Raw genomic sequence first — 12,013 nt, 5'->3', positions numbered from 1 at the left:
GCAGAAGATACCTTAAAAAAAAATGGAGACAGTGCAGTATCAAGGAAGAGTTAGAAAATGGCAGAGGAATCTCTACACAAATTAGAGGGACACAGTGGACCTACATTGAGGGTATGGATTCCCACAACTCAGAACCCCAGCAGCCTAAAGCCTCTGCACCAGCATTGAAGAGTGAGGTGAGACCTGACTGCAACAGCCCAAGCCACTGGCGATCAAGCTTCAGGAAGAGCTAGAAGGAACACAGCTTGGAGCCCCATGGGGGATAGTGTACCTGCCAAACTAGAGAAGAAAAGGAAAGGAGGGACACATTTCTCTCTCCCTGATCACCTTACAACAGCATCCTGTAACAAGCCAATAGAGTGAGTGCCATTTTGGAAATAGGTAACAGCTGCGCCAGCTCATGTCCGTGAACAGCAACCAGCTGAGTAGAGACTCCTGACTCCAGTGGGGAGAACTAACAGGGGGCTGGGTGCTCATGACTATGGGCAGCTTGTGAGCTGGGACTGTGAAAAAAAACTGAGACTGTGTGGGAGGACTCACAGCATGGCTGGGACTTTGGGCAGTCACAGTGGGAGATTCCACATGTTCAGGGCTTCCTGGTTACCTGGTGAGAGACATTGCTGGGGAATCTGAGCTTGCACGGAGGACTGCACAGATCCTTTGTGTGGTCCTTGGAGCACAGCAGACTAATGTTACACCCACTAGTGCTAGCACTCGGGCACTGATCTCCTTTGAGGAGAGGAACTCAGCTTAGCAGAATAAACCTCCCTTCTGTTTAAAAAAAAAAAAAAAGGAGATTTATCATGCCAAACCTGGATGTGTCATCTTAGGCCCTTCACCCTGGAGAACTGAACAGAGTTTCCTGGCCACTCCCACCACATGCCTCTAGATAGCCACTGAAAGTAGACATTGCACTTATGTACAGATGAATAGTACAAAGATAAAAGCCACCACAGAAAAAAAAAAAAGAAAGAAACCAATGAGTATCTCCACAAATGCCAAATAACGAGTGCACCAATTCAAAAAACAAGAATAAGGAAAACAACATGACATCCTGAAAAGAATACAACACTTCAACACTATATTGTGAAGATGATGAGATTTAAGAAATGCCAAAAATGGGGGCTGGCACTGTGGCACAGCGGGTTAACGCCCTGGTCTGAAGTGCTGGCATCCCATATGGGTGCGGGTTCTAGTACTGGCTGCTCCGCTTCCCATCCAGCTCTCTGCTATGGCTTGGGAAAGCAGTGGAAGATGGGCCCCTGCATTCCTGTGAAAGACCTGGAAGAATCTCCTTGCTCCTGTCTTCAGATAGGCACAGCTCCAGCCATTGCAGCCAATTGGGGAGTGAACCAGCTGATGGAAGACCTCTCTCTCTCTCTCTCTCTCTCTCTCTCTGCCTCCTCTCTGTGTGGCTCTGACTTTCAAAGAAATAAATAAAATCTTTTTTTAAAAAAAAGAAAGAAATGCCAAAGATGAAATGAAAAACGTTGATCATAGGATTAATTAGAAGTAATCAGAAGCAAATGAATGAAATAATGAAATCCATACATGACATGAAAGAAAATTTCTCCCATAAAATTGAGATCTAAAGAGAAATAAAAATGAAATCTTGGAAAGGAAGAATTCAATAGAACAAATTAAAAATGCAGTGGAAAGCCTTGACAACAAAATCAGTGAGGCAGAAGAAAGAATATCCAACTTAGAAGACAAAGCACAGGAGGGGCTGGCACCATGGCTCATTTGGTTAATCTTCCGCCTGCAGTGCTGGCATCCCATATGGGCACTGATTCTAGTCCCAGCTGCTCCTCTTCCAGTCCAGCTTTCTGCTGTGGCCCGGGAAGGCAGTGGAGGATGGCCCAAGTGCTTGGGCCCCTGTGCCTGCATGGGAGACCAGGAGGAAGCACCTGGCTTCTGGCTTCGGACTGGCACAGTTCCGGCCATACCGGCCATTTGGGGGGGTGAACCAATGGAAGGAAGACCTTTCTGTCTGTCTCTGCCTCTCACTGTCTATAACTACCTGTCAATTAATTTTTAAAAAAAAAAAAGCACAGGAAATTATACAGTCAGACCAAACACAAGAAGAAGAAATTAGAAAACTAAAAAATGTTGTTGCTAATCTACAGGATACTACCAAATGACCCAACTTACAGGTTCTAGGAGTTCCTGAAGGCTTGGAAAGAAAGAAAGGATTTGATGGCCTTTTTGTTGAAATAATAACAAAAAATTTCCCTAATTCATATGAAAGAAAGGGACATCCAAGTACAGGACGCATATAGAACTCCTAATAGATATGACCAGAAAAGAACTTCACCACAACACATTGTAATCAAACTCCCCACAGTAAAACATAAAGAAAAGATTCTAAAATATGCATGAGAGAAATGCCAATAAACCCCAAATAGCTAAAGCAATCTTATACAACAAAAACAAAACTGGAGGCATCACAATGCCAGATTTCAAGACATACTACAGGGCAGTTATAATCAAAACAGCCTGGTACTGGTACAGAAACAGATGGATAGACCACTGGAACAGAATAGAAAGCCAGAAATCAATCCAAGCATCTACAATCAACTTATATTTGACAAAGGAGATAAAATAATCCCTGGATCAAGGACAGTCTCTTCAACAAATAGTGCTGGGAAAACTGGATTTGCACATGCAGAAGTAGGAAGCAAGACCCCTACCTTACACCTTACACAAAAATCCACTCAACTGGATTAAAGAGCTAAATTTATGACTCGATACCACTAAATTATTAGAGAACATTGGGGAAACCCTGCAAGACGCTGGCACAGGCAAAGAGTTCTTGGAAAAGATCCAGAGGCACAAGCAATCAAAGCCAAAATTCACAAATGGGATTACACCAAATTGAGAAACTTCTGTACTGCAAATGAAACACTCAGGAAAGCGAAGAGGCAACTGATAGCATGGGAGAAATTATTCACAAACTATGCAACTGATAAAGGATTAGTAACTAGAACATATAAAGAGATCAAGAGCGTCCACAAAAACAAAACAAACAACCCAGTAAAGAAATGAGCAAAGGACTTAAACAGACATTTTTCAAAAGAGGAAACTTGTGGGGAGCAATCCGGACTAGACTGAGTTACTGGAATTAGGACTTATTCTATGCATCTGCTCTCCCACAATATGGCGCTGGGAGAGAAGTAAACAGCTTCTGCACAGCTGCCTCCAGTTCAACCAATAAACTGTAGGACTTGCTCCTGATTGGAGGAGAGCAGCGTACTCGGCGTGTGGGCAGCCGAGTTGGGATTGGCAGAGGAGGACTATAAAGGAGGAGAGAGACAGCATGCACCAGGAACATCTAAGGGGAACATCTAAGGGGAACGCCTGTGCAGCCCCCGAGAGAGCCGGCCGGCGGTGTGCCGCTCCCCTGCGGAAGTGGGGAATGTGGCCAGGGGGAACTGCCCTTCCACGGAGGTGGAAGGGATAGTAGCCAACCCGGGAAGAACCAGCAGCAAACCCGGGAAGGGCCGAGCAGACGAAAGAACAGCGCAGGGTCCTGTGTCGTTCCTCCACGAAGAGGGGGAGCGACATAATGGTGCCGTGACTCGGATATGAAGCCTAGGCAGGGTTTAGTGTCGTTCCTCCATGAAGAGGGGGAGCGACAGAAACTCAAATGGCCAACAGACACATGAAAAGAATTTAGGATCACTAGCCATCAAGGAAATGCAAATCAAAACCACAATGAGGTTTCACCTCACCCCAGACAGAATGGCTTTCAGGCAGAAATCAACAAACAACAAATGCTGGTAAGGATGTGGGAATGTAAACTGGTAAAGTTTATGGAAGACAGTATGGAGATACCTCAAAAATATGAATATAAATCTACCATAGGACTCAGCCATCCCACTCCTTGGAATTTATTCAAGAGAAATGAAATCAGTAAATAAAATAGTTATCTGCATCCCCATGTTTATTGCAGCTCAACTCACAATAACTAAGACATGGAATAAACCTAAATGCCCATCAACTGAAGACCAGATAAAGAATTATGGGATAAGTACACTACAGAATACTACACAGTGGTAAAAAAGAAAAAGTGATCATATTAAGTGTTAAAGTGAACATGTAGATAGGATTAAATGCTAAAGAGATTATATAAATAGGATGAAGCATCTGGTAATAATAATAGATAGAATTAAAAATGAGAGAATGTTCCAACCTGGGAAACAGACTCATAGAATGACAATCTCTTAAAATAGTACTCTGACCTCAGAATCAGCCCTTAAGGCATTCTGGTCTAGCTGAAAATCCCATGAGAACATTTCAGTCATGGAAAGCCTAGATACTGTGGCAAAAAATATTCTACATGAAGGATCTCTGTGAGTGAGACCCCAGCAAAAAGAAGTAGCCATCAAAGAAGAAGGTACTTTTCTTTAAAGAGAGGAGAGAATTTCCACTTTGCTCATGCCCTTGTCTAAATACTGATGGAGTCTGCGGATTCAAAAGGCTTCCATAGCCTAGGCAGCTCCTATCAAGAGCCTCAGATGATCACTGACATCATATATAAAAGTGTTAATTGTTAAATTAACAAGAGTCACTGTGCACTAACTTCCCATGCAGGACCTCCGTCCCCAATGAGTTTATGATGAGAGTTAACTGTAAAACTAGTTCTCAGTTAATTTTCAACACTTAAGAATAACTGGTGGGAATGGGAGAGGGAAGAGATGTATAATTTGGGACATGCTCAGGCTGACTTGCCCCAAGTGGTGGAGTTGGAAGCATACCAGGGGATTCCAATTCAATCCCATCGAGGTGGCATGTACCAATGCCATCTCACTGTTCCAGGTGATCAGTTTCAGTTCACAGTTGGTCATGGTGAAGGGACTGGGAGTCAAAGGGAGCACATAGACAAGTCTAGTACCTGCTAACGCTAACTGATGGAGTAAATAAAGGGGAGAGTGATCCAACATGGGAAGTGAGATACTCAGCAGACTCATAGAATGGCAGATGTCCTAAATAGCACTCTGGCCTCAGAATCAGCCCTAAAGGCATTCGGAGCTGGCTGAAAAGCCCATGAGAGTATTTCAGGCATGGAAAGCCAAGACACTCTGGCAAAAGATCTCTGCGAGTGAGATCCCAGTGGAAAGAACAGGTCATCAAAGAAGGAGGTACCTTTCTCTGAAGGGAGGAGAGAACCTCCACTTTGACTATGACCTTGTCTAAACAAGATAAGAGTCGGAGAACTCAGAGGGCTTCCATAGCCTTGGAAACTCATGACTGGAGCATAGGGAGATTACTGATGCCATAGACAGGAGTGTCAATTGGTAAAGTCAACAACAGGAGTCACTGTGCACTTACTCCTCATGTAGGATCTCTATCCTTAATGTGCTGTACATTGAGATTTAATGCTATAACGAGTACTCAAACAATATATTTCACTTTGTGTTTCTATGGGGGTGCAAACTGTTGAAATCCTTACTTAATGCATAATAAACTGATCCTCTGTAAAAAAAAAAAAAAAAAAAAAAAAAAAAAAAAAAAAAGAAATTATCAATTCCCAACTTGACTCTCACTGGGATTAAACATGACAATAGGTCTGCTCTGATTTCATCATCATTTAAAAAAATCATCTATTATTTTTCACTTTATGTTTCTGTGTGGGAGCAAACTGTTGAAATCCATACTTAATGTATACTAAGCTGATCTTCTGTATATTAAGATAATCGAAAATGAATCTTGATGTGAATGGAAGGGGAGAGGGAGTGGGAAAGGGGAGGGTTGTGGGTGGGAGGGACGGTATGGGGGGGAAGCCATTGTAATCCATAAGTCGTACTTTGGAAATTCATATGCATTAAATAAAAGTTAAAAAAAAAAACTAGTTCTCAGTTTTGTGTGTGCATGTGTGTGTGTGCAAATTGTTGAAATCTTTACTTAGTATAGAATTGGTTGCGGCTGACACTGTGACATAATGGGTAAAGCCACCGCCTGCAGTGTCAGCATCTCATATGGGCAGTGCTGGCTGCTCCACTTCTGATTCAGCTTTCTGCTATGCCTGGGAAAGCAGTACAAGATGGCCCAAGTTCTTGGGCCCCTGCACCCACATTGGAGACTGGGAAGAAGCTCCTGGCTCCTGGCTTCAGATCAGCACAGCTCCAGCCACTGCGGCCAACTGGGGAGTGAACTAGAGCATGGACGACCTCTCTCTCTCTCTCTCTCTCTCTCTCTCTCTCTCTCTGCCTTTCCTTCTCTCTCTATGTACCTCTGACTTTCAAATAAATAAATAAATCTTTTTTGAAAACCTTTTTTTTAAAGTATTGGTCTTCTGTGTTCCAAGTTAATTGAAAATGAATTTTAATGGAGAATGGGACTGGGAAGGGGAGAAAGAGGAGTAGGAGAGGTGGGACTGTGGGTGAGAGGGCGGGTATGGTTAGAAGATTAATTATATTCCTAAAGTTGTACTTACAAAATTTGTATTTCTTAGAAAATAAATTTTTTAAAAAATTTATTCATTCATTCACTTAGTCACTTAACTACAGGCCAGTTAGTACTCTAATAATGTATTCATAAGTGTTATCTTTGGGGCAAATACCATAGCATAGAATGGCTGGATACATGTCAGAATTATAATTTAGTTAGTTGCTTAACTTTTTCAGCAATTACCAAGCTGTTTTCCAAACTGGGTGTACAATTTTACTTTCCTATGAACAGTTTGGAAACAGAAGTGAACACAAGGTCCTCACCTTTATGGAGCTTACATTTATGAGAAGGAGACAGAGAATAATCAAATGTAAATGAATAAAAGATAACAACAGGTAATGGTCAGCTGTCATAAGAAATTTGAATATGGGGTGGGCATTTGGCCTACTGGTTAAGAAACCAGCATCCTAACCTAGATTTTGATTTCTTCCTCTGAGTCCTGACTCCAATTTCCTGCTAATGCATACCTTGGAGGCAGCAGACAACGGCTCAGATGACTGGGTTCCTGTCACCCAGCTCATGAATTTAGCCAGGTCCTTTCCTGGTCACTGTGGGCAATGGCAGAATGAACCAGGTAGTGGGAGCTCTGCCTCTCTCTCTTCTCAATTAAGTTTTTAAATGTGAATTTTTTCCAAGTCTTGAAATTTACACAACTGGATTTATGCTATAAGTACTGTTTAGCTATTTTTTTCATTCATCATGGAGTTTTTGAGATCTAGCCAAGACATACATATCTCGCTCATCTATCCTGGCTGCTGAATAGTCCGTAGCCTAAATGTCTCATGATATAATGAAGGACACTCAAAAAGTTCATAGAAATGCAAATTATAAAAAAAAAGTTCCAAGTATCTCCAAATCTTTTTGCACCAAAATGAATTTATCTTTTAATACCATTTCCCATGAATTCGTTGAAGTACCCTCACAGGAGTACATGGTATCTTCTAGGCATTTAAGTTATTCCCAACTTTTTGCTACTACCAATAATGCATTGTAGCAAGTAATGCTATTTCAGGTAATGCCCAGGGGGTGGACCTGCTGGCTCAAAAGCATGCACACTTTGAGTTTTTCTGCCCTCTAGTGGGGCTGCAGGAAAACACTTGCAGATCAGCACTGGGAGAGGGGAAGCTAATTTCCTGAGTCTTTTTTTTTTTTTTTAATTTATTTGAGAAGTAGAGTTACAGAGAGAGGGGGAGACAGAGAGAAAAGTCTCCCACCCACTGGTTCACTCCGAAAATGGCCCCAACAGCTGGAGCTGGTCAAATCCAAAGCCAGGACCCAGGTGCAGGGTCTCCCACATGGGTGCGTGAGCCATCTTCTACTGCTTTCCCAGGCCATAGGAGAGAGCAGAATTAGAAGAGCATCCAGGAAACTAATTGGTGCCCATATGAGATTCTGATGCCACAGGCAGAGGCTTAGCCCAGTACACCACAGCACTGGCCCCACCCTGAGTCTTTTCCATGTCCCCACCTGGCTCTTACTCTCACCCCTCCTCATGGCTCTCAAACACTGCAGTTGAGCAACACCTGTGTGCCAGATGTAGGCGAGTCTCCTCTTTCCACTGAGCAGAACAGGGGAATGGGGTCACTCTTGTTTCTCTAATACAGGGCTTGTCATAGATAGGGTAACTTTCCTGTTCTGTGATTAATTCATTAAACAGTGTGTGCAGGTAAATGGTTAACAATCAACTCAGAGTTTGTGTAGGGGATGGGAAGCCCTAATTTACAGCATTTGCTTTTTCCTTTTTAAAATTTATTTGGGAGGCAGAGAAACTGACAGAGGCAGGGAGACATATAGGCAGACAGAGAGCTCCATCTGCTGGTTCACAAATGCCATCAACTGTAGAAGCTGGGAGTCGGGTTTCAATCCAGGTATCCCATGTGGGTGTCAGAGATGCAACTAATCAAGCCATCACCTGCTGCCTCCCAGCGTCTGCATCGGCAGGAAGCTGGAATCAGGAGCCGGAGCTGGGAGTCAAACCCAGGTGTCCAAACATGGGAAGCGGACATCTGATCAGCTAGGCCAAACACTCACTCCATATTTGACAATTTTCAGTGTACCTCCTCTCCCCATGGCTGATTGAAAACTACCGCGGTGCCCACTAAACAGATCTGGGAGGGATGACTCGGCCTTCAGTTCTCAGGAACTGGCACACGCAGCCCAGCACTGACTGAGCTCTTCCCAGCCACTGTTCCTGCATTCTCCCTCCTGACAGGCAATCTTGACTTCCTGTGCTCCTGTGCAAGTGACAGCGACACCTGGTGGCAGAGCCAGGCGAATCCCAGACCAGGGAGAAAAGGGCTTAGTGTGCAGGAAGGGAGCAGGAACCCCACCTCCCCACCTCCCCTCCTCCATAATCAACCCTGGGGCCCATCATCTCCAGGAAAGATGCAACGTCCGGGCAGTGTCCACAAGGGTCCTTCACACAGTCTCCTGTTGCTGGGGCTGGAGCAGCTCCTGGGGTTGGAGCAGCTCCTGGGGTTGGAGTAACAAGGGACCCCTGTCAGCCTGCAGACCCAGCCTCTGGCTGAGAGTGACCAGCTCTCAGCATAACCAGAAGCATTCCTTCACCAAGAGTCCTTCCTCCTGGGATGTGGTCCTTGGCGCCAGGTCTCAGGGCCTTTCTTCTGACCGCGTACTGCCCTGGCCTTCCCAGCCTCAGTACCCTATATCCCAGCCTAGGTTGGGGAGGTGGGGGAGTGAGGGTGGCCCCTGTAACAGCAAAACATTTACACTAAGCCCTTGACACCCAAAGCCCCACGTGGCAGAAGAGACTGCCCATCACCAACTATGCCCTCCCCTTCACAGGGTATTTTTAAAGAGGGTGTCTGCTTAGCCCCAGGTATCACGTTCCAGGTCCCTAGAGGTACGACAGGATTTTTGAAAGATTTTATTCACCAAACACAAATCCCCTGGCTGCCACTTCTACAGACCAGCACTTGCTGCATCCCTCAGGCAGCCATCTCTGCACCCCACGAGCTGCTCCCCCAAACCTGCTGCAGCCACCCACACCTGCAGCACTGACAGTCACTCTGCAGACCAGCTCTGGCCACGCCCTTGGGTGATAAGTAGTCTCTTCCCTGGACAGTACTGGCACATGTTCTGAGACTGCACGTCCCTGCAAGCCACGCTCTCCAGAAAAGACACGAATCATGGCCATGTGGGGAGCCTCCTCCTGAGCTCTTGGTTCCCTCACTGCCCAGCCTCCCTCAGCAGAGTCGGAAGCTGCTTTCTGAATCTGCTACTAATGATTATCTAGTGGTCTTTCTCATCCTTTTCACAGGTTAACAATTGGTAACAGTGGAAGTTTCCTGCTCAAATTACAGTGTGGTTTGTCTCCTGACTCGATCTGGACTGACAGACACAATAAGACAGCATCAACAAGATGAGCAGGGGAGGGCTGTTGGCACAACAATTTACATGCTACTTGGGACACCTGCATTCCACACTGCAGTGTCTGGGTTCACATCCCAGCTCCGCTCATTCCAGCCTCCTGCTAATGTGCAACCTGGTAGGCAGCACTTGATGGTTCAAGTACTGGGTCCCTGTCACCCACATGGGAGACGCAGACTGACTTCCAGGCTTGTGGCTTCATCCTGCCCCTGCCCTGGCTGTTGCCGGTATCTGGAGCATGAAACAAGTGATGGAAGATATCTGCCTGTCTCTCTGCCTTTCAGGTAATTTTGAAAAAGACCTTGGGTCATCTCTGAACTGCTGCTGTAATACTCTGGAACACACAAAATACTCCTTCCAGAGAAAAGGAGATAGACAAGAGACAAGGGAAGAGGCAGCACCATCAGGGCCATTAGTTCAGGTTCTACAGATGCACCTCACTCACCTGTGGCCCCCTACAGCCAGATAAAACCTAAAGAGAACAAGGGAGGAGGAGGTGGGACTCAAACATAACCCCCACCCTAGAACAGGAAGACAGCTGTTACCATTACCCAGCCACTTCAGCGAAGCTCCCCACTCAACTGGAGGAATAAGGCCCATCATTTTGGGGGGACGTTCACCAAAGACTCCTTGAGAAAATGCCCTCCTGCGGGACACAGGCCAGTACTTTGCCGCTGGCCCTGCTGAAGCTCTTGGTCTCTGCTCCACTCCACATCCCCTGGCCCTGAAGGGTGGAGCCCCCAGACACTGTGTCTGGCAGAACACAGAGTCAGCCACACAGGGGCAGCAGAGGGCAGTGCTGTGAGCCGGAAGCCCCAGCGCTGGTCAGCACCAGCCAGAGTAGGGTTAACCTGGAGAGGAAAGACAGAAGCCAGCAGGAAGTGATGGACACTGGCCCAACACCACATACAGGTGCTCTCCCCTCTCCAGTGAGCAATGGGACATCAAGTCTACTAGGATGACTGAGACTTCACACCAGGATAGCTGCAGTAGAGAAGCCTGTTCAGCAATGCATGAAAGAAATCAAGAATCCCTGGTGGACCCTGAAGGGGTGACCACTTGTGACCAAAGGAAAAACCCCCTTGCCAATGCCCCAGCCTGAGCTCCTGTGCCAAGTGCTGGGTCATTTGTGAGTCCAAGAGCTCACCAGGCTGCATCACAGGCCAAAGAGGAGGGACCTGTTTTCCTCCAGCTTTGCTTCCCTGGGAGGCTTCAGATGGTGAGAGCGAGGCTGGAGGTCCAGTCTTCCATCCCCGCACTCAGGCAGAGGTTCGAACTCTGAAGTCTCAATGTTAAGGGCTGATAGGTTAAGGGTGGACACTTAATATAACCATGGCCTCTAAGAGGTGGGCTGGCAGGAGGTCTTTCAGTTACTGGAGGAGTGTATCCTCCCAGGACAGTTCTCACCAGAGAGTAGGTTCTTTCAGCCATTTGGCCAGCTTCTCTCTGCTTCTGGGCTCACCAGGTCATCTCTCCTGCATACCCACTCCACCATGGCCAGCCTCTGCCAGACACCACAATAGTGCGACTGCACAACTCTGAAATGGGCAGAAATAAAATAAAATGTAAGCCAAATACACCTGCTCCTTCCCAAGAAACCCCTCCCAGGTATTTTAGTGACGGTAATGAAAGCTGACTCACATGGTCTCGAAGTCTCATGGAAGGAGTGAGAACCATCATGGAAGATGGCCCAAGTTCTTGGGCCCCTGAACCTGCATGGGAGACCCAAAAGAAGCTCCTGGCTCCTGGCTTTGGATCAGTCTAGCTCCAGCCATTGCGATCATTTGGGGAGTGAACCAGCAGATGGAAGAACTCACTCTCTCTCTCTCTCTCTCTCTCTCTCTCTCTCTCTCTAACTCTGCCTCTCAAACAAATAAATAAAAAATATTTTTAAAAAAAGAAGAAGAAAAGAAGAATTCAGCTCAGGAATCCAAGGTCATGAGCTTCTGGGTACCATGGGGACAACAAGCCTGTCCACCCTTGGGTCACAGATTCAGGCAATTTGGCCTGGCATCAAATAAATGTCTCAGCTTGAGGGAATCTGTGACTGGATCCTATCCCAGTAGATGCTCTCTCTGCAGGAAGAACACTGTCCAGGGGGAATAATTAGATCCATCTTATGTAGGTGATCACTCTCTGCTCACTGAAAGGAAAGAGAAAAATCTATAACAGC

This window comes from Oryctolagus cuniculus, chromosome 21, assembly GCF_051225735.1.
Source record: "Oryctolagus cuniculus isolate XC-2025 breed Fujian yellow rabbit chromosome 21, ASM5122573v1, whole genome shotgun sequence".
NCBI lineage: Eukaryota > Metazoa > Chordata > Mammalia > Lagomorpha > Leporidae > Oryctolagus > Oryctolagus cuniculus.
This window is presented reverse-complemented; position numbering follows the sequence as displayed.